We start from the raw sequence: 23,554 nt of genomic DNA on the forward strand, positions 1-23,554 counted from the left end.
GGATCTAATATCATCATGAACCAAATCCTTTGGGTAGAGGTTTAACTGTGGCCAACTCAAAAGGACGGGTTTTGCCGAGATGATATTTAATTTTCCTAAGGAAACATTCAGGATACTGGGTCTGTTGATAACCTTTCGGTCAATCAATTATGTTTTTAAAATAATATCTTATATTCCCTTAATCAGATTTTATTTTCTCAGTTGGCTATCGTCATTCCAGGTAACACCGTTATGTTCCCCAAAGATAAAATGTTGACTTATTTTTAAAGCAGTTCTGTATCTGATGACAATATAAGTCAGTCTGGCTGAGCACAATTCCTAAAACTCAGATTTTATCCACCAGCACTCCAGAGCCGTCTACACGACACGACGGCTTAGTGCTTACTGAGTCTGAGATTCACCTCCCGTTTTGTGCTTTTGTAGGTGAGCCCTGCCCACAACCCCTGCACCCAATGGATGAATAGAAGCTTCTAAGACGTTGCTTTATTCTTTTAATGTAATGAGTGCAGAATCGGTCTAGGTGTGGATCTAAGAAGCATTTGGGGGGCACATCTTCTGTATTCAGATATTTCTAGAGTCATGGATGTCCCAGATGGGACAGGGCATTTTTCATTGTCAATTACGTCCCCAACCCAGGACCTCTGTTCGTGTTTCGTGCTTCCTGGAAACGCTACTCCCATTAATTCATCTTCCTGCAGCTCACGATTCTCCTCAACATTCACATCTGGCCCCTCCTCGGGTTGCTTAGATCCCATTTTGTTCACGTGATGTAAGTCTCTTTTAAGGGCTTAAGCCCTTCCCCCTGTTTTATTTATTTATTTATTTTTAAGGTATAAATGATTATCTGCAAATATCCCATCCTCCCCCCGGCTTGCTCACTCCTGGCCTTTCTCCCACGTTCCCTGGAACTGAGACTGCGGGAGAGCCGGACACTTGCCTTGCTCACTGAGTTGCTCCCCACAGCCCGACACACGCCGGGAAGCTAGCAACCGCCCATCAGTCTCTGTCGAATGAACGCATGGAGAAAGGAGTGGGTGAATCTTGATTCCCTTAACAGAGACCCCTAAAACTTTTCATGCGTGTGCTCACCACATCCATCCCCCACCCTCGTGTCATTCTGGCCCCTGGTCCTTGCCACCTCTGATCCACACGTGGCTCCCTCTACAGACACGGCGAGCAAGCTGTGTTCAGATCTCCTGCTGCATTCTAGCAGTTTCCCTGCAGTCTTTCTTCATTCGCTTCTTGTATTGACCCTGGGTGCAGCGGACAATCTTCAGCACATCCCTCCACACGCACAACCGAGAGTGATGGAGTGTAACTGGTTCTGCAAAGTGGAGCGTTTGGTTGGGGGAGCATCACCCTACGGTCTCGTGAAGCAGCACCCACAGAGGCAGGAGGCGGCTGGCCGGCTTCCTGAGGGCTGGGGTTTGGAAATTCCCTTCCATGGAGAAAATGGGGCTGGGGAACAGGATCCTTTTCATCTATTTTCAGACAGGCTTGGCACAAGTGCATGAAAAATATTATGCATTTAGTTCCACTGGCCTTGTAGTTGTTGTAAATGTCTCTTAAATTCCTAAATGCGCCTTAAATTGCATTCTGTCTGTCAGTCGGATGGTCAGAGGCTTTGATCTCTGAGGCTACTCTCCAGGTGCAAGTTTTAACAAAAGCTGGTGTCCATTTGTCTTTACTGGAATACTTTGCTATGTGTACGCTTCACAGAGCAGTGCTGGAAAAATATTCAAAGAGGAGAATTTGTTTTCATTATCTCCCAACTGGTAAAATAAAATTATGTTTTAATTGATGTATAATTGACAGAGCCGCCGAAGTGGTTTGAAAACTCCGAGGTTTGACTCTGAGATCCGACGGCGGTCTTAGCAGAGAAAGCTACAAGGCATCAAACCTGCATCCGGTGGTGGGACGACAGGTTTCGGTCGCATTGTGTTTGAATCAGAACTAATCACTTTCAGTACTGAGTCACTGCGGGTTACTCCTTCTGTCCAATTTTTGAGTGTATCCCTGGAAACTAAGCTGGGTGCTTTGCCAAAGATTGTGCCTTCGCCTTTGGCCTTAGTGCAAATGCCCTTCCTCCCCCAAACCAAAGCCTTCAGCTACTTACTCTCCAGAAGAGCCAAGGATCTCATCGTTCCGTGGGATGGGGGTAGGGAGAGGGGCTGGGGGGCTGGGGAAATAGCCCAAGGACCTCGCCGCAGGGGAGGAAGAGCGGCCTGGACTGGGGGCCAGCATGTGTGCGGCGTCAGACTGGGCTCCGTACATGGAGTCTCTTCATTCAGGCGAAAATCAGCACAGAGAAATTCAGCGTGGACTCTGCACTGTTCCTTCTGTCTTCGCTGGATGTCATCTCACTTGTGTGTGGAATACTCTGAAGACGACGTAAGCTTTCATTACATCACGCGGGTGTGCTCTTAGAGAGGATGTTGGCCCCAGGCTGTGAATCAGAATGAATAAAAGGAAAGCCCTAAGATCTGACGTTGCTTTTAGAATTGGTGTCTGCCCAGTGCCTCGTTCCGAATTTACCCCGAATGCAGAAAAGGGTGCTGTGTGCGCAAAAGCTTGCGGGCCGGCCGTGCCCCGCTGGGCGCTGTCCAGAGGCCGAGTCCTGTACGCGTCCCCTTATTATGTCGTGCGAGGCGTTTGCATGTACCCACGTGTTACTGCTGGGCTCCGAGCGGTCATCGGTGTTGGGCATTTAGCAGGAAGACAGACTGACACCTTGAACGAGGCTTATAAGTAATTACGACTACGATCAATGCCACAAATGAGCACACGTGCGGATACGGAACATGCCAGAAAGGTGCACCCGTTCCGAGTGACGCCGAGCGCCTGGACTGGACGCGGCCCCTAAGCGACCACTGCCCCTTTGGTGTCACAGGGAAACTGCTAATATCTGCACGTGAGTTTAACTGGTGTTTTCTTAACCTTTGTTTTCCTTCTGTCTTTGACAAGATGGCCGTCCTTTAAGACGGCTCTGTTAGGCAGTCAGAAGTTTCCGCCATCGCGCTTCCTATGATGGCCTTTGGATAAAAGAGACACGAGTAACTTGGAGCGTAGGCACAGAATCACAAAACCCAGCACTGGCTCACAACTTGGAGGGTTTTCCTCGACTCTGAGGGTAGGGAGGGTAACCCACGGATGACTGCATGCAACAAAGAAGAACAAAGGTACAAAAGCAAGATGCTTGCCCTCTGCTTGAGTTTATGTGTATTTGTAACCAGACGTGTTAATGTGTGTGTTTCTCACTGGCCTGCATGTGACGCAGGGGCAGAGGTGCTGGCCCGTCAGAAGGCTCCGGCTGTCAGTGTGGGGTTCGGTACTTTGTGTGTGGACATGGCAAAGGTTTTAAAAATATCTCACCGGATTCATCATTTATTCATTCTTGAGCAAACAAGTCTTGGGTTAATAATTACTATGGAGGACAAGATGCTGTAATTTTATCTCTAATGCTTGTACAATCTCGATGTAACTTTGTCAATTAGAGGAATGTCCCCTTTCCCATCAGTGTCAGTTTCCTCAGGCTGCTGTAATAAATGACCACAGGTTGGGTGACTGAAGCAAGAACAACAGATAGAGAAACTTATGGTGCACGATTCTGGAGGCCAGATGTCCAAGATCAAGGTGCGGGCAGGGTTGGCTTTCCTGAGGGCCGTGAGGGAGAACCGGCTCCCCCCCGCCCCCCTGGCTGTTGGTGGCTTACTGGCGACCTTGGTCCTCCCCTGGCTTATAGATGCTTCACCCCAGTATGTCCCTTACCTTCACCTGGCCGTCTACTTGTGTGCAAGGCTAGCTCCGAATTTCCCCTTTTAATAAGAGGTGGATCAGGCACCCACCCTCCTCCAGTGTGACTTCATCTTTAACTACACATACAACAGCCCTATTTCCACACGAGCTCACACACTCAAGTCCTGGGGGTCAGGACTTCAACATACAAATTTCCAAGGGGTACGTTTCCATCCATAACACCATCCAATGTCAAAAGTAGTATGTATGCTCACCATGGCCGGGGGTGGGGGGCGCTGCCTCCAATGTCCCACACCGTCACTGTGGATGAAACCCACCGAAGTCCACGCCAGAGCTGCCCTCTGGGGCGTTTGCTACCTGTGCATCAGACCCCTGGCACGACGCTGCTCAGATCTCGGTGTTCAACCCTTCCAGGAGACCACAGTGAAGCGCCTTCCACCTGTGCTTCCACTGCTGGGCATCCCTCTTTCTGGGCAGTGGGCGCAGCCTGTATATCTGGACTGTGGAACAGCTAGGGAAGAGACCCTGTTTTCGCCTCTGTGAGTCCCAAGCCAGCTTTCCATGGAGAGCAGACCGAGGAGCAAAAGGCTGCTGCGGAACTCCTGTCCATCACGTTGCTGCCCTGCACACGTTCCCAATGGCGACATTCTCAAAACCATAGTCTTCTTGTTGTCTCTCCTTGGATCACAAAGCCTGGTGTATTTTATAAAAAACGAATCAAGTTAGGAGGTGATAACATTGAACGATGGCTTACATTCCAATTTCAAGAACAAGTACCAAACAATTTTTCAATTCTGCTTAAAGCTGTTGCAACCATCTTAGAACCAATTACAAGTTTAGGAGTGGATTTGGCTCTGAAAGTCGTATGTGAATAAGGTGTGGTCAAGATTGGAGACTTTTGCTGGAGGATGACATGGATACTGAGTGTTCACAGTGGTGAGTTCCCCGTCAGTGTATGTGGTCCAGGCCAGGCTTAAGGATGCTGAGGCCAGCTATCTGTGCAGATAGCTAGGTGGTGCCTAACTCATCATGGGGGTTCAATAGTTGTTGGATGGATATATGAATGAATGGAGCATCCAGTGAGTCGCCAAAATTCATTGTCTTTAAAATGCCTTTTAACCCTGAGAATCTATGAGTCTATAATGGGCCCCATATTGACCCTATATAAAATCAGCATTATTCTTTCTAAAATCCGTGCACTATGTAAAATATTTTATTGCTACCTATGTCGTAGATTCATATTTTGGCATTCTGAGAGAGGAAATTCTCTCTGAATGCTCAATGCTGAGATGCGTATTGGCTGTCTGGCATGCCATCATTCACGCCATCTGTTCGAGTGGCATGATGCCTAATTGCAAGGTGGCCTGACAGCTTTAAGGGGCTCTGCTTGCCAGTCACATTTGAGCTTTGCTAGCTAACCTGCAGAACCCAGAACAGAACAAGCTGAAAAAAGTTACCCTGCTGGTAAATCGCAACTCCAAATGAAAAGATCATGCCTCATTAAAAATGGCCATATTTTTTGACTGTGGTAGGCATCCTTCAAAAAGCCCCTGTTGAGTCTGCCTCCCACTCAGTGACCACTGCTGTGGTCATCTCGTTCCATGGAGAAGCAGTAATGGACAGAGACTACATCTTGTCCAGCCGGCATCACTGACACCTTATAAATAAATGTTCACGATGCCTAAAACTCTCATGCTTGAAAACAAATGCACCAACCTGCCAGAATTTCACAGCATTGTCTTCCTAGAATAAGCAAACATCTGTTACCCTAAAGTCCAGTTTACCTTGTGGGAAAGATGCTGTAGGAGGTGGAATAGGGGTGAATTGGCTTACCTCCTGGAATTGTCATGGAAAAGACCCAATGTAAGCATTAAAATATGGAGATTGCAAAGCAGGAAATTAAACTGCTTTCTGGACATTGAAAGTCTGGGGATATGCATTTAAGTTTAGAGCTGCTAGTTACAGATGAGAAAGCAGGCTCAGAGATGTTCAAAGACTTACTCCAGATCAAACAGGAAGTCCACGCAGAGCTGGGGTTGCAACACCCAGCACGTTCTCCTTTCTCCCAATACGCAGTGGCGTAATGATCGTTGTTATTGTAGTGAAAATGATGATTGGGGTATAGTCTTTCTTTTTACTTTCCTGTCCTTTAATTAACTTTTTTAAAGCATTATCAGCCCATCTGGCCATCCAGTTAAACACGTATCTTCAGTACAGTGACTGTATAAAATATTTTGAAGACTTGATGTTTTTCGTCTTATAAGTCAAATCTTTGAGATGACATTTTGGTTAGTATTGCTGTTATTTTTATGAGGTAATCTCTATTTTGAGCCAAGCTCTTACTGAATGTACTGCAGACAGGTGCTTTTGTGTTCCTGTACGTTCCTCGATGTAGCACTTACCCAGCAGGAGCCCAGTGACATTCTGTACTGGGTGTAGATCAGTGAAATGGAGAGAGTAGAGAAAAGGGAATGGACGGCAAAGAGAAGAAATACTGTCAGTGACTGGGTATATGAATGACACTGGCTTTTTAAACACATCTAAACTTCAGAGGGGAATACTCCTCACACACTCTTCCTGTCGCACCATCCTCTGTTTAAAAACCTTTGCATGCGTGCATGACTGTCAGTGACGTACTGCATGGGTTGAACTTGACAGGCAAGTGAAGACAGTGTATTTTTCTCCCACTGTGGTTTTCAAACCCACTTTATTGATTTTCTTTTCTCTATTCCTGAACCAGTAGTTTTTATACCTTTATACGTCATATCCATGCATTGGAATAAACTCATTTTCCATCATTGAAAACTCCAAGCTGATCTAAACCAGCACTTGTATCTCACTTCCATGTTTAAATTGATTCCTACACAGGACCCAGGTCTGAATAAGGCTCTGCAGCCTTCAGTGGGAAAGCAGGCTGCCATCTGCTCTTATTCTTCATCTCATGTTATACCTTCTGGCTTCTTACATGTGCTTCCTCTAAAGGAGTGAGTGAGGACAAGGTCCTACATCATTAGGACCCCCAGACAGATTCCATAATGTTGCTTAGTCACGTTGAGGTGCTGGCTGTGGGTTTAACCAAGGTATAATTGGCTCTCTGTCCTCCTCCCATTCTCCCCTAAGGTATTAGATCATGCACTGCTTCCGGGATGGGCGATGGTCCCCCTGACATCCTGGGAGTTTTCTCTTGCTCCCCCACATCTGGAGATGTACACACCTCCCAGTGAAATGCAGGCCTCTCCCAAAGGAAAGGCATATACCCAGCAACAGACGTAGGGTTACCTAGAATGAAGATATAGACACCTTCAATGTTAGTGCCGCCATCTCCAGTGCAAATGCAGACGCATCCCTCATAGTAACACAGACCCTCCCAACAGAAGTGTGGGCATCTGCCAGTGGAGCTGCATCCACTTCCAAAGGTGATGCAGCCCCAACCCCCGACCCCTAGTGACATCCAGGCACCTCCTGAGAGCTCCTCTTGTTCCCCTTGGGAGAGACAAGTGTCCCCATGAATTTGCACCTGACTACGCCAGCAGCTTGGTTATTCTCAAACTATGGTGGAGGAACCAGCTAGCTTTTGGTCTTCTCTCAGAAGAGCCCCCTCTCTTCCCATAGCTCTGAGATGCCTCCCTCACCTGTGTGGGCCTGGGGGTGACCCTGGCTGCTCTCCACCCCGCCTTCCCTTTTCTCTTTCCAGCTCTGATTTGTTTCTAGTCTCCTCTTATTTAAAGTCCAAAGAAGAATATCAGATCCAGTATCTCAGAACAAGCTTTAACTACTTCTTGGCAGTTCCCAAAAAGGATGAGTCTAGCTACCATTTTGAGAAAGTGAGAGATTTGTCCACCTTGGTTCTCAGTTTAATGGCCTCAGCTAAGGCTTTAAAATGAGAATGAAATGAATATTCAGATACATTTATTTATGTCCAACCTTGATCTGAAAAGACTCTAAGGTGGTTCTTTAGAAAAAAAAATGTCCATTTACTAGTGCATTGGACACAGTTGGATAATTTTTATAGGAATTCACTCAATCAGCACATGTGGGACTCCGTATTTCATGATGACTCAAAGCACCTGTAGTTCTAAATGTCTTCTTCTCTAGACCAAAGATATGTAATAATTAAATGTTTTAAAGTTTCATTGACAAAATGCAGCATTATTGTATCAAAGTTTACGGGAAAGCATTGAGCCATTTTCGCAAAGGACGGCAGAGAGCTATGAGCTACAGACGGTGTGAGCACAGCTGATGGCAGCTCAGGGCCCAGCGCTCACTCAGCTCTCAGCTCCCACAAGTGGCAATGCCAGTTTGACGGCTTTCATTTTCTGATCTATGAAAATAACGAGAATGAAACGTCTCTCAAAGTGTTATTTTAGGGTTTGCACAATGGAACATAAATAAAGCCCTGACTGACACAGGGGAACATTTCTTTCAAACTTGTGGAAAAAAATTGCTATTTATTAAAATCAGATTCTAATATAAGTAAACACGCCTTTTGGACAATACATGTCTTTTAACATTTGGCTCCTCAAAACCCAGATAAATAGTATTTCTTTGCTTAGATAGTTGGGAAAACTGAACCTAAGGACAACTTTGCTAAATAGATAAGAAACATCCTTGCAAGACAAATCAGAGCATCATGGTTTCTATCTTACACCAAAATCACCTTGCAGAGCTGAGTGCTCCGCGCTTGCTGGCTGGGTCAATTACCGTCACTTGGCCAGCGCCTCCGATTCTGGCAGGGAGGCCGTGTCAATGAGCCAAGCCCTCCGAGGCTTCATGTGGCTGCAATTAAGGTTCACCCCTCCCCTGGGATTTTCAGAATCTGGGCATATTGTGGATAAATCCACACCATCTGAAAAGGTGGAGAGTGGAGAGAAACAAACAGGGCAAGAGATCGTCCAGGAAACAGCCTTCCCCACTTCAGTGATGACTTTTATTATGTTCTATTGATTTTCATGGTATTTCCCATTTTTGAGCGGAGAATAGCTTGAAGCAACAGCAGCAATAAAGCAAAGCTTCTGTCAGTCACTTCTGTCTTTCTCACCCACACACGTGTTCTCTCCATCACATACACACAAGCACACATAGTTCTTGTGAGAGCTGAGTTTCCAAATATAGGAAATAAGGCTGAGGTTTCTGGAACTGTCACAGGACCATCCCTAGGAGCTTTCAGAACTCAGAACGATTCTTAGAAGGCATCAGAAAGGGACGGGAGTGCAGTGAGCTACAGACTCCCCAACAGCGAGTGCTGTAGACGAGCATAGACCATCACCTTTAGCATTTAACCTGAACGTACTTTTTTTTGTTTGTTTCGGTTCCTGCTCTGCGTTAGATCACGGGATGCTACTTAAGAGTATCCACAGAATAATTCTGAAGAGGACAACAGGGCAGGGTCAGCATAAAGCCAGAGGGATCTAAAGCCAGGGGACCATGGTAGACAAAATTATGATCCCTACCTCGAGTATAACCTCCTGGCGCACACACCTGGCACAAAGTCTGGGGCAGTGAACAGAATGGGGTCCCACTCCCATGGTGAGGGCAGGCTGCATAGCTCAGCCGGCTCTAAGGCAGGGAGGTTGTCCTGGGCAGCCCTGACCTCGGCACAGGAGCGCTTACAAGAGACATGCCTCATCCTGAACAAAGATGAGCAGATAAACAAATACATAAGAACCGAGTATGAGCAGTGCAATTTTACACAAGGAAGGTTTTTTAATTTCTGGCTTTGAGACGGAGAGGACTACCTGTCAAGGAATGCAGGAGGCCTCTAGGAGTTGAAGGTAGCCCCCAGCTGACAGCAAGCAGAGAAACAAGGACCTGGGCCCTATTTCTTTGCCAGAAACTGAATTGCACAATGGCAAGAATGAGCTTGGATGAGGGCCTCAAGCTCAGAAGAGAGCTCAGCCACCAAAACCTTGATTTTGGCTTGTGACACTCTAGCAGAGAACTCAGTTACATCATGTCTAGACTTACAGAAGGTTGTGTTAACAAATGGGTATTTTTTATACTAACTGTCTTGAGATAGCAATTATATACCATAAGATTGATTTTTTTTTTTACAATTTCTTGTTTTCTTAAATTATGATCACAGAGCTGTCCACTACCTAACTTCAGGACATTTTATCACCCCCAAAAGAAACCCCATAACCATCAGCATTTGCGCTTCATGCCTCCCTTCACAACTTCCTGGAAACCACAGATATGCTTTCTGTTTTTATGGATTTGGCTATCCTTGACATTTCATGTAAATTGAATTATATACCATGTGACCATTTGTGTCTGATTTCTGAGCATACTTTTAAGGTTCATCCGTGCTGTAGCATGTATAAATACTCCATTCCTTTTTATGGCTGAATATGTTTCCACTGTATGGATATACCACATTTATTTATCCATTCCTCAGTTTATGAACGTTTGGGTTGCTTCTCCTTTTTGCTATTAGGAATAATGTTGCTATGAATATTTGTGTACAAGTTTTTGTGTGAACATACATTTTCAATTCTTATGACTATACACTAGGAGGGGAATACTGAATAGAATGGTAACTCTATTTTTAACATTTTGAGAAACTGCCAACTTGTTTTCCGAAGGGACTGTACCATTTTTCTCTCTGCTAGCAACGTAGAAAGATCCCAATTTCCCCACATCCTTGTCAACATTTGTTATTGTCTGTCTTGTCACAGAATTATTGGGCATTTATGTGTCTTCTTTGACATGTCTTTTCAAATCCTTTACCCATTTAAAAAATTTGGATTGTATTTTTATTGTCGAGTTGCAAGAATTCTTTACATAGTCCAGATACAAGTCTCATACCATATATATGATTTGCAAATATTTTCTCCCATTCTATGGATAATCTTTTCACTTTTTGTATTTTGAAGCACAGATTTTTTTTTATTTTGATTGAGGCAAGTATATTTATATTTTATTTTGTCACTTGAGCTTTTTGTTTTATATTTAAGAAACCATGACCAAATTCCTAAAGACGCCATCAGAAAACTACTAGAGCTCATCAATGAATTCATTGAAGTTTCAGGATACAAAATTAATACACAGAAATATGTTGCCTTTCTATACACTAACAATGAAATACCAGAAAGAGAAATTAAGACCCCCAAGAAGCTGGCTTCCGCTATTCTGATGGGAAGAGGGGCAGGATTTCCGGCCGAGGGCCCCAGCTGGCTCAGCAGGGACAGCTGGTCTGGAGCCCGTGTTCCTAACGCACGGAGCTGGCCCAGAGAGACCTGGGTTATTGTAAGAGCTTTTCTGTTCTCCCTGTCTGCACACTTACTACCATACCATACTTTTTTTAAAGTGAATCCTAAATTATTATTTATAAGCATGAGTCACATATCATGTCTACTTTGTGCAAAACCCTCCACATATTCCCATCGCTTTTGGGAGTAGTGAGAGGTCCTCAGCAGGGCCGTTCCCTTGGCCTGGACCTGGGCCAAGCTGCCTTCTGGCCTCGTCTCTTATGCTCTTCCTCATTCTGATGGCGTCGCAGCCACGATAAACTGAACTCACTGTTGCTTGTTGGGCATCTTAAGACACCTTTGCTCGTACTGTTTCCACGTTTCCTCTCACCTCACTGAGGGTCAGTTCAGATGCCACGTCTGTGACCAGGGATCTCATCTGGCTACCCTCGCCACTCTCCAGCCTCTGTTGCTGCTCCATTTTTATTCCTAGAGTGTACTGTTCCCTGCTGTTCAGCAAAGGGGGCTATTTTGTGAACGACATCAACGCTGGTGACTATAAGAGTGTCCGGCATATTTTAGGACCTCAAAAACGTTTCTTGAATGAATGAATGCATATATGAATGAGTAAATGGAAAGTTAGAATCTGACATAAGAGTCAATAGGGACCTGTGATGAGGGCAGTGACTCAGCGGACCCAATGTCTTGGGGCATGAAATTAGATGGCAGTGTGCACTATGCTTGTTAAGAAATGAGGTCATGGCGAAGACACCGGAAAGGATGGTGCTTCCAGTAGCTGAAGTCTGGGGAAATGGAAATCTGAACCCTGTTAGGAATACCAAAGATATGAAAAAAGGGTCAAAAGAAGAAATGGCAAAAATTGTTGGCAGCCTGGATACAGCAACAAAGGGCAGACTTTGATCAAAGTGGACCCCAAGTCTTCTAGAGACAGAGGTCAAACCTCAAGGGAGTTAGGGCGTCTGGAAGGAGAACTCAGGGAAATGACATGGCCCAATCTGGACGTGCTGACTTTGAACGCTCAGCAGAGTGTCCGGCCAATGAGGGCTACTTGCTAGCTGATGACCGGGCACTAGGATCCCAGTCATCAGACAGGAAAGAGGTAGGCGGGTGTTGTAAGTGCGATTCTCCCAGAAGCAGACCCTGGAAAGATTAGAAGAAAGTGATTTAGTAGGGAAATCCCCTCGAGAAAAAACAATACATCCAGAAACCAGGACCAGCCAGGGGTAAGACACACCACACTGATGAAAAATCTGATGAGCTCCAGCAGGGCCCCACCCCCAGCACTTGCCGGAGGGAGCCTTCCCGACTGAGTGACTGACTTTCTCTGGTCTGGGGAGGTGAACGGGGTGCAGCTGTGGCCACGGAGAGGAATTCGTGTTTCCAGAGCAGGAGGGGAGAGCTTAGGCTCTGCTAAGCCCTAAATGTCCCTAATAGATTATTAAAAATGTATTAGGGGAAGAGGATTAAACAAGGAGCCTGGAACCTACTGCGAAATGCTACTTTGATGCTGAGTAATTTGTAGGATGGGATCACTTCTGGAATATGCATTCCAGTCCTCAGTTAACTGCACAAATAATCAGGACCCATATTTTCCAATGGTGATGGTGTGCATGATGAGGGGGAGTCGAGGTTAGAGCACTAGCTGCTCTTGCCAAAAGGGCTGAATGTGAGGAACATCAGTGCAGCCAAAGCAGCAGATCAAGGGCCCTGGCCCGGCCCCACCTTCTGGAAGGCTTCGGGAGGAGGAGGCCTAAATCGGGGATCTGGAAACGTGGGTGACCTGGAAACCAAGAGGCCAGGAGCAGCATCAGCTGCTGAAGACAGACCTGGGAATGATGAGCTCAGGAAAGCTCACCGCTTCCGTAGCTCAGTGGAAGGACTCCCGGCCGGGTCAGCACGGGGAGGCGGTGAACTCTGAGCGGGAATTCCTGGGGTGTTCTGAGCACTGAGATCCAGGCCTGGTGGTCGACTTAAAATAATGGGTGATCGTATGAAGATGTAGGTACTTAACTCGGGGGACCGGGAAGTGAGGAGATAGAAACATCTCGCGATAATCAGGAGGGGTGGCAAAGCTGAGCTTCTAACACAAACAGCAAAGGCTGTTCACTAACAGTTGTTAGGACGGGCTCAGCCAGCTCCTGGAGCTGAGTCTCAGGTCACCGCAAGATCTCCACACTCGAATGCGCGCACACACACAGCCCCCGACTTAGGACGGCTACTTTTTGACTTTATGATGATGTGAAAGCCATAAGCATTCAGTAGAAAGTGTACACCAGATTCTGAATGCTGGGCCTTTTCCAGGCTGTACGCTGCAAGATGCTCTCTGGTGGTGGCGGGCGGTAGCCGCCACTGCAGCCGCCGTCAGCCACGTGATCACACTTACAACCATTCTGCACCCGGACAACTGCTCTGTCTTACACTTTCAGTGCGGTATTCAATCAACTACATGAGATCTTCAACACTTAATTATAAAACAGGCCTTGTGTTAGGCGATTTGACCCAGCGGAAGGTCAGTGTAAGTGTTCTGAGCATGTGTAAGGTAAGCTAGGCTAAGCTATGGTGTTAGGTAGGTTAGATGTGTTAGATGCCTTTTTCAACTTACAATATTTTCAGCTTCTGATGGGTTTATCAGGTTTATGTAACCCCATCATAAGGAGAGGAAGATCTGTATGTCAAATAATATATATTATATATGTAAAACATACATATAATTATATATTATATAACATGGGGATATATGTAACATATAGCATATATTTATTTATGTATTTTAATATATACAAAATAAATACATGTTAATATATTACATGTATTATATATTTATTGATCATATTTTATATACTATGTATACATTATTATACTATGCATAGCATATGTTATAATTATATATAATATATATTAAAATTTTTTCTTAAATCTCCGATTCCAGAAACAAGGATAACAAGCCTTCTCTTTGGACCCAGCAGGCTTGTTAACCAATTAGCATAAGTACGCCGAGGGGAGGGCAGTAGGCATCGTGGAAAAAGAGACGTCGGGCAGAGAGGCAGAGCGAGGAGGAGCCCTGTACCGTCGGCCAGGGCAGGGGTGCCCTGCCGTGTGGACGGGATAACACAGTGATTAGGAGTCTGCCTTTTGGGAAGAAGCTAATGAGATTTCTCCGTCTGGGTCTGCCACTTATTAACTGGCCACTATCGGGCAAGGTACGTAGCCTGTCTTTATCCTTATCTGCAAAATGAGAATAGTAACTCCCCGATTCCACACCACCGCTGAGAAGACAAAACAGTTGATGTACAAGAAGGGGAAGAGCTGTATTAGTACCACGTCTAGTACAAAGTCACTTTGTGCTGAACGTCAGCTGTAACTCTTCCTGTGTCATCTGCTTCTCACGTGAAAGAATCTGAAGGAAACGGCTGTTCCAGACTTAGATGCTACGGCCTGTGAACCACCCACTGACCCCTCGTGCTGAGCTTCCATTCTCACTAAGACAGCTTCTTATTTTGCTTCCTACACAGCCTGTAGAAAATGAATTCACATTCGCACTGAAATGAACATTCCAGTCTGTGGGACACAGACTTCCCATTAAAAATGAACATGCTGACATTATGGTTCAGGCATTAAGAATCGAGCCAGCATCGTTGATCCCCTTGAGACCAGTGGATTCTGGGTATAAACAAGCCTGGATTTCCGATCACACCGCCCCAAGCGTGATGAATGCATCAGAGTAACATCAATAACTAGGGTCTTTTGTGGTCAGCCCACGGTGCCAGTTCCCAGATCTGGCTGGAATCCAGTGAATTCCCCGAGGACGTCACGGGGGAGTCCTGCGCTCGCTGGAGCAAGTGGGATGAGGTAACGCTGGTTCCTTGGGATTTGATAATTATGATATGACCTGATGCAGACACCTTTGCTCGTTGCTCTTTCCAGCAAAGTACCTGCAAAAGCACCCAACCAACTGTTAAGCCCACATCTAAGCCCTAGCAGTTGGACGGGACCCAGATCCAACAGGGATGTACGCAACCTGTTACAGACTGAATTGTGTTCCCCCAAAAGATATGGGACAGTCCCAACCCCCGGTATCTCTAAATGTAGCTTTACTTGAAAACAGGGTCATTGCAGATGCAGTGAGTTAAGACGAGGCCATGATGGAGTACCGGGGGCCTTAATCCAATATGACAGCTGTTCTCATAGGAAGAGGAGAGAGACAGAAAGAGGAGAATGCTATATGAAGACACAGAGACACAGAGGGAGGGGCGATGGCCGTGCAAGCTCCAGCATGTCACTGATTACTGCGAACACTGGAGCTCAGGGAGGCAAGAGAGGATACCCCAGATGGGTTTCAGAGGGAGAATGGCCCAGCTGACAGCACAGTTTGGGAATTCCTCTCTTCAAAACAGTAAAACAATCTATGTTTGTTGTTGTCAGTCTTCCAGTTTGTGGTATTTTGTTATGACAGCCACTCCCACCACCCAGCAGCCATTAGAATCCCTCGGGCCATGCTGACCCTAGATTTGCTTAAGGCACCATCACGCACTAAGCATGTGTTTGACGTGAGGCTGGAAAAAGGCAGTGCTTCACAAACAAGTACGGGTATTCGGGGAGCACTCTGGATAACGTGCCCTAGAAAATGCCCGTTTCTAGTATTTGCACGTGAGCTCAGACCAGCTAACTGCCTTCTCCTGCTCGAAGGAAGACCCATGGCATGATTTAATTAGTCATCTCTTGTAAATGGATGGTTTGGAAGAGAACGGCTTTAGCCAGGTATCCCTGTAGCATTTTTATTCCTCATTGATTCTGTTCCGGTAAGCACGTGCAATTCAACATGGAGAAAAAGAAGACTGTGCTGAAAAGGCATCATTTTATAATATGCTGGAAAGCAGATTTATAGAGATTCTTGTAGACTCTGAATGCCAGCCCAATTTTTAAAAGTGCTAATATTCTCCCAAGTTATTTGTTACTTGGGGAACATGATCCAAACAACGGTGAGCAATTTACACTGTAACTTAATATGCTGTTAGAAAAATGAGATACATTGATTATTGTCTGATCGAATACAGCATCTCATAGAATTCTTTATTCAGACATTCCAGCTTGACTGGTGGGGTTATTATTATTAGTAAGGAATAAGCTGGCTGATCCCATGAAAGCATTTATAGTGGGGGCGGTGCAGTTATAAAATAAAGGGTGTCATAAATTCTGTGCCAGGTAGCTCGCCGAACAGGCATTCACCTTCTATACAGATGGCGCATTTCAATTGCATAAGCAACCAGTTATCACCATCTCTCTCTTTTGTGTGCGTTACCGTGGCAGGCAAAGCCCGGGGCTATTGGCAGAGCGGATCATTTTTTTTTTTTAACATGATTGCCACTGCTTTGGGATTAGGTAAACTGCGAGAAACCAGAAGCTGGGCTTCCCAGCTTGAGAGCGTGTGCACTTGCCAAATGAGTGGTTTTGAAAATTGGCCTTCCTTTGCTGAAACATGTTTTTCTACACTCTAAGAAACCTCCAGCACAAGAGAGGAATGTTGTGTCAGGACACAGGAGGCAAACTGAGCACTGTGCCTCCTACTTTTTGCCTTTATTTTTATTTTCTTTTGTGGAGTGAAGACTGGCCAAATACAAACTGCGTTCATCCTCCACCCCTCTTCCCAGTCTGGAGATGACGGGGTGAGCCAGAACTCTCTGGACCCTGTGCCGGAGCACCCACTCGCCTAAGGGGAGTAACGGGTGGGCCAGATCCCCAGGTGGGCAGGGCCGCCTCCCAGAGGTATCTGAGACGGAGGTGCCCAGTGAACTCAAGTCAGGGCAAACTTTAACGAAGGCACAGGGGATTGCCACTCAGACGCCCTCCTTCCAATCTCTGGTTTCTTGGCAGAAAATATTGTAAACTAAGAACTAAGAGTCAGGTTAATATGTGGGGGGCAAAAAAAGAAAAAAAACTTATCACACAATCCTGGAGGCTTGAGTGGGGAGAAATTCCTCCCCACCTTGCTGCCAGAGGCAACAACGAGTTGGGGCGTCAGGGAGAGAGGGCCCAGAGCGGGGAGATCAACACCGTCGCGGCAGCCGGCAGCCCCGGCTCCCGCCCGGGGAGGGGTGCACGTCCCAGCACCCTAAGGACGTGTGGGGGTGGCGCAGAGCCCGCCTCCAGACCAGGACGTTCTGGATTCAAGTCTGGAGCTTCCTCCACGACACCAACTTGTCTCCTCTTTTTCCCAACCGTAATACTGGAGACCAGCAAGCTCAGATGCTCCAGCTACAAGTGCTCTGCAACTGTGACTCACTTTTGAGTAGCCTGAGGGGGGTAGGTACTAAGATCACGCTGTCCTCGACCAGCATCTGAGTCCCAGAAGTTTGGACGAGTTACGGGATTTCATTCGGGAGCCAGGAGACGGCACACGGGTGTGCATCAGTCATCCTGCCGTGTGTGTTGCGCGTCTGACGCTGGCCCTTGGCTCGGAGGAGCAGAAGCGCTGTGCTGCTGTGGAGGCCGTCGGGCAGCACCCCCCCGAAGGGGCAGGCCCGGCGTGGGAGCGCTGGGAGGACGCCCAGGCACGCTGGGCCTGGCCGCCCGGCAGGGCCTGCCCCCTGAGGCCAGGCCGGTGGCCGCGTCTATGTTCGCACCTGCTGCTGAGTGGGGCCTGAGAGAGGAGAGCCTGAGCCGTGCTCTTGTTTTCTCACTACCTGATGATGGAGTTTGGTTTGGAGACAATTGAGGGGAGAGAAAATGAAAATTCAGGCAAGAGAAATATCATTTCATCTTAAAGGCAGACGAGCACTTGGTCACTGGCTCCCATGTCTGGGGAGGGCCCGCTGGCCGGAGCTGCGCCCTCCTTGCGGCCGTGAGCCGTTACGCCCCGACGTCCTCGTACACAGCGCTGATACGCACCTCCTGAAAACGATACACCAACCATGTCACTTTCATAGATAAATATGTTAAATGTATCCCAAATTGTCTACAGGTAAGTTCTACCTTTTTCTATCTGAAGTTGGAGATCTGCTTTCCACGTAGACTCTGAGCGTCTCCACCTGTCTTCCCTTCCACGTGAAATCCTTTGTTTCCCTTATCTAACCACCTCCAAATACCCCTTCCAGCCAAATGTGCCTTGTTTTAAGCTGCTAAATTTCGTGGTAACCTGTTACATGGCTACCAAGATACATAACACACGGTAGATGTCTTGACACAGCTTCGCTGTCCCTTTTAAGTTTGTAATAATATAATTTCTGCAAACAATTATATATCGCGCCCTATTGTTCTTGACAAGCAACAAGCAACATAATTCTTTGTCATCACATCCCAGGCGTACGACCATACAGAATCTATTAAAATACATTAATCTCAGTTTTCCCATCTGCAAAAGCAAGTTTTTTTGATTGTGATGACTGACATCCTCGATCCTTTCTAATTCTCTCATATCTTAATCCTTCATGCTTCTAACAGTGCCAAGTGCAAACAAAACCGAAAAAAAAAAAAAAGTCAAGTTTTTGAAAGCTGATCAGTCAGTTAAGGAGTATTTATTGAGTGACTGCTATGTGCTCAGACTTTTGCCAGGAGCAATGAATTTCAAGACTCCTTTATGTGTCATTGACCATTTTGTTGAAGCCACTAATTTTTAAAAAATTTCCCATATGTCTTTCATTTCTACAGCAATTTTTAAATTAATAAAACTTAAAAATGAACACTATTTAAAGAAAAAAAAATTCATTCAAACCGAGAACATCTGTGTTACTTGTTAGTCATCAGTGGTTGCTGAAGGGTGGCTGGATGTGGGAAATGTGAATGAGGTTATCACGCAGAACTGACTTCAGCGCATGAGAGCGGTGAGTCTGTTTAATGACCTTGAAACTCAGTACGTGTTGAAGAAGAGGCCCCCATTTTCATTTGTCACTGGGCCGCACCCATTATATAGCCCCTCCTGCCCTCAGGTGATTCTGATACAGTCCTCTTCCACCGCCCTGTTGACAGACAGTTAGCAAAGAGGAAGAGGTGGTTCTAGGTTGGCTCCCCAGAAGCAGACCCTAAGATAAGAGTTTGTGGGCAGCTGACTTGCTAAGGAAATGTTCCAGGGAGAAACTTGTAAGGGATTTGGGGAACCAGGACAGGAAAGGGGAAAAAGCAGAGCCGGAGTGTGACTTCAGGACAGCACCCCTCACCACCCCTGAGGGTGCCCCCAGGCTGGAGAGTGTGGCCGGTGAGCTGTCCTCACAGTGTCTGGGCCTGAATGAGGCTGTGAGTTTCCAGCTTTCAACCCCCTACTCTTTAGGACAAGAGCTGGGAGTGAGGAGGGCCTCCCAAGAATAGTCAGCTCTCTGCACATAAAACCAAGGACACACCAGGAGCTGAGGGCCGTCCTCAGTGAACACCGCAGATGCAGATCTTTGGACACAGAAGCACCTTGCAGCTGAGAAAGGCAAACTGAAGCGGTAGCAGGAACCCAAGGGGATGTGGGTGGCGCACCGACAGCACTCACTGCGATGGTCGGTCACTCTGAAACCAATAAACTTTTTTATTCCTGAGAACTTCCCTGAGATTTCAAGTGGGATATTCTCTCAAAGTTTCAAATCACGATAAAGGATCAACAAACACGCTGTGTTCGTTAACTGTGTGCTCTGTGCTAGATGTTGTGTTATATACTGTGAAGAACATATAGAAAGATGAGACAAGACTTGTGCTGTATTCAAAAGGAAAAAGTTAAAATTGTGGGAGAGACATTCATTTTTTCATGCAGCATTTACTGTGAGCCAAACGCTAGCACTGAGGATTGAGATCACCGGGGCGGTGCTGCGTGGTCCTCGCTCTCAGAAATCGACAGTATTGAGGTAGGGCGCCTAACGGACACGTGAACACATCAACAAGGTGAGACCTTGCAGGGGCACACCCAGGGCCCATTCAAACCAAAGAAGATGATGCAAGTTTCCAGATGCGTTTGATGGGGTTAGACTAAATTTCTAAGAATAAATAAAATGAAGAGGAGGAAGGGATTTCAGGCTAGTCAATATGTTAGCCAAAATGTAAAGATTTTTGGTCATTTTTTTTTTTAACCAGCCTCATTGAGTAAGATTCTGGGGGGGAAATATTAAATAAAGGCGACCAAGTGTTTATCCTCATACAGCTTACATGAGAAAGCACGCATGCAGAGAAACTTCAAAATGTGATATTTGGAGACAAAGGTGTTTGCCAAGAAGGTAGGCACAGATTAACACAAGGCATTCAGATGTCTGTGTGTAGCTCAGTGTGGCCACGAAGCTGGAGAGACAGGACTATGAGAGCTCTGTTATGTTCTCTTGGGAGTGATGGAGAGCTGCTAGAGCGTTTTAAACACAGGGGTGACATGGTCATGTTTATATTTTAGAAACATCATTCTTGTATTTAATTGCTCTGGACTTACCTTCATACATGGTGGCCCAGTTAGTCTCACTGCCTCCTTTCACCTCTGTTATTTTAAGAGTCTCAATTATCTAATTCAAGGGAGCTTAGTCAGAAGAGTCTCTCCATTAGTCGTCTGAACCCAGGACATCGATGTTCTCCCAGAGGAGAGTTAGGGATGTCTGGACACATTTTTGGCTGTCAGGATCCAGAGATTGCTACCGGCATCTCATGTGTGGAGGTCAGGGATGCTGCTGACCTCTCTGCAGTGCACAGGACGCCCCGACAACCAAGCATTGCCTGATCCAAAATGCCAACAGGGCCAACGCTGAGAAAACCTGTTCTAGATGACAAAAGAGGAAGTGAAATAACTTTCTGAAGACAAGATAGTGCCTGGTGCCTGGGCGGGAGTGGAGGAGGTCTGGGGCAATCTCTGCGGGAAATGTGTTGAGCATCCTTCAGTGGCAACAGTTCTCAACTGCAGAGTTGCTGAACCAACTGTGCAAGAATTTGAGGTGTGCTGAAGTACTTTATCACTAAAAACAAAGAACTACATTTGTAGATTAAATATTCTCTTTTGCAATATTCTCATTTATTGGGATTCAGCTACGTTCCTTGCTAGGAATGGGATGGTCATTGGTCATGGGCATTCAGCAACCACGTGGTATCCTTTATTCTGGGACAACCATTGCTTTATGACATTAAATTACAGCCTCATTTCCCATCCCAATTGCAAAGGTGTTCTTTCTCTATTATTCAAACTCATATTTAACCAACAAATATTGAGTAATTTTATGCACGGACTCTGGGATTATAAGTATGAGTAAAACATTGAAATTCAAACCCATAAGGCGGACAGACATCTCTAAAGCCCTGAGTGACTGGAGTAGGAGTTATTACGGATGTATAAAGGAAGTGCTAAGTGGAATGCTTTATGGGAGAGAGATTGCATGGAGATGAGATTTTATGGAAGAGGGGCAAACAGAGTTGAGATATGAAACATGCTCAGGGTTCCCCCAGGGTAGAAGTGGGGAAGAGAATATTCTAGGTGTAGGAAACACCCTAATCAGAGGCTTGAAGATGAAGGAATATGATCTTAATGCAGACTTCGAATTATCTAAGTCATCCAGGAGATAAAGCTGGAAGAAGACACATGGCAAATGTTGGGCTTATGCATAAATCATTCCTGTCAAATAGCACAGCTTCGTTAATGTCTTCATCACGGCATTCTATAGCTTTCCACATTCTCTGTAACTCACAGAACATTCGAGTTTCACTAGCTCATTGAACTTTACCACAAATCAATCAAGTTTAGTGAATGGTTACCGTTTCTTCCAGGGCAGCAGGCGTGGACTGCAAACTCCGAAGCACAGAAGGGACTCACGAGACATTCATCATCATGTTTTTGGCACCGGTGCTTGTCACACTGAGAAGGACTGGCAGAAGCCCAGGAGACAATGAATATGCAACACTGAACTTTTTTCATTCAAATGACATGCCATCCTTTAGATGCACCCTCTGACCCTCAGTATAACATGTATCTGAGAAAGCACAACTCTCTCTCTAGTTCTTCCTGCAATTTCAAAATCTGAAGTCATGTAGATCTGCTGAGGCTACTGGAAAGTGTTCAGATCTGATACCCTGAGTGAATTAAAAAAAATTCCAAAAGAGTTAATTGTTTAAACTGTGCAACTCGTTCTCTGGCCTGGATAATATTATTGATTTTTTATGACTTTGGTTTTCTTATTTGCATTTTCCAGATTTGGTTGCAATTTGATGTTAATTCTTTCAGATGAATAATCTTAATGGGTTATACATTTTTCTTGATTAATTGCTAAACTACTAGTGTTGAATTTGGGTAATTACTAAAAGCAATTAAAAGTTAAAATAAAGAGATAAATCCTTCGAGAAGTCCACACCTGAGCCAAAGCAATTCAAGGTCATGGGATCGCCACGATTATGTTTTGAAATAAACACAGAACATGTTCCTTTTTGGTCATGACATTTCATAAACAGCCAGTGAGAGCTGTCACCAGGGGAGAAAATTACACGAAACAGTTGGTACAAAAATAGACCTGGAGGTCAAACGATGTTTCATATCTCAACCCTGAATTCTTATTAAAGGAGCTCTTTGTCTAAAAATAATATTTGCCAAGTGTTTTAGTGTCTAAAAAGGACACCCCTCATTCTCTAGTTTCATGTGATTCTCTCAGTATCAACTGAGTCATCATCAGCCTTATTTTTCTGATGGAGAAACTTGGGATCACAGAAGTTAAATAATTTATTTTGTTGAATTGTGGTTTCCCTTAACATCCTTGAAATAAAGATTTATCTTGCAATGAATTCATTTAGCAACCATGCGTTGGTGTAATGGCAGTATTTTCTTTTGTATCAGTGTAACACATGCATCTTACCATTAATGGCATCTTCACGTCAATAAAATGCGGTGAATTCTCCGAGGTCATGTGACTTCATGTGCGTAGTGTTTAAATTCAACTCTGATTCCAAGTTGTATGCTCTTTCCTTGAAACTGTTGCCTCACACAAGATCATCGGTGAAAAATAAATCAACCAACAGAAAAAGATTTGAGCTGCAATTGTAGTGTCTGTATTCAAAATATACAATACTATGTGCTGCATTTGCTTTTTAATAACAGAAATATTGATATATTTCTATCATATTTGCATTAGCTACATATTTTAAATTCAGTTTAATTATGTAAACACTTACCAAGGGCATATTTTGTGCAGAACACATTGCTTTTCATTGTAGGGTCTATGTAGCTTCATAAAATTCAAATTACGCCCTGTATGAGACTTGTATTAAGAACTTTTACACATTTTACCTCATTTAATCCCTGTTTTGTAGGTGAGTAGGCTGAGGCTCATACAGTTATGCTTTTCCCATGTTATCAGAAGGAAAATGTTGAACTGAAATTAAAACCAGGTCCTCTGGCTCACCAAACCGATTTTACCCCCATTATTTCATGGAAATAGGTAGCTCTTATATAACGTGTGAGAAGAGTTAACATAATTACCTTGGCGTTTTGTAAGAAGGAGAGTTTTGTATTCTATCCAGAAAGCTAGTACAGATCACCTCTCCTCCAATCAAACAGGCATTCCGCTGTTTCCCGAGGACGCAAGCCTTCTGCTGGGGATAGTGCTCATGAGAACTTCTCATCTCACAACTGGAGTCTGAAGTCAATAAAATGATCAAAGCACTGGCAG

The sequence above is a fragment of the Camelus bactrianus genome, chromosome 15 (assembly GCF_048773025.1).
Source record: "Camelus bactrianus isolate YW-2024 breed Bactrian camel chromosome 15, ASM4877302v1, whole genome shotgun sequence".
In the NCBI taxonomy this organism is placed as follows: Eukaryota; Metazoa; Chordata; class Mammalia; order Artiodactyla; family Camelidae; genus Camelus; species Camelus bactrianus.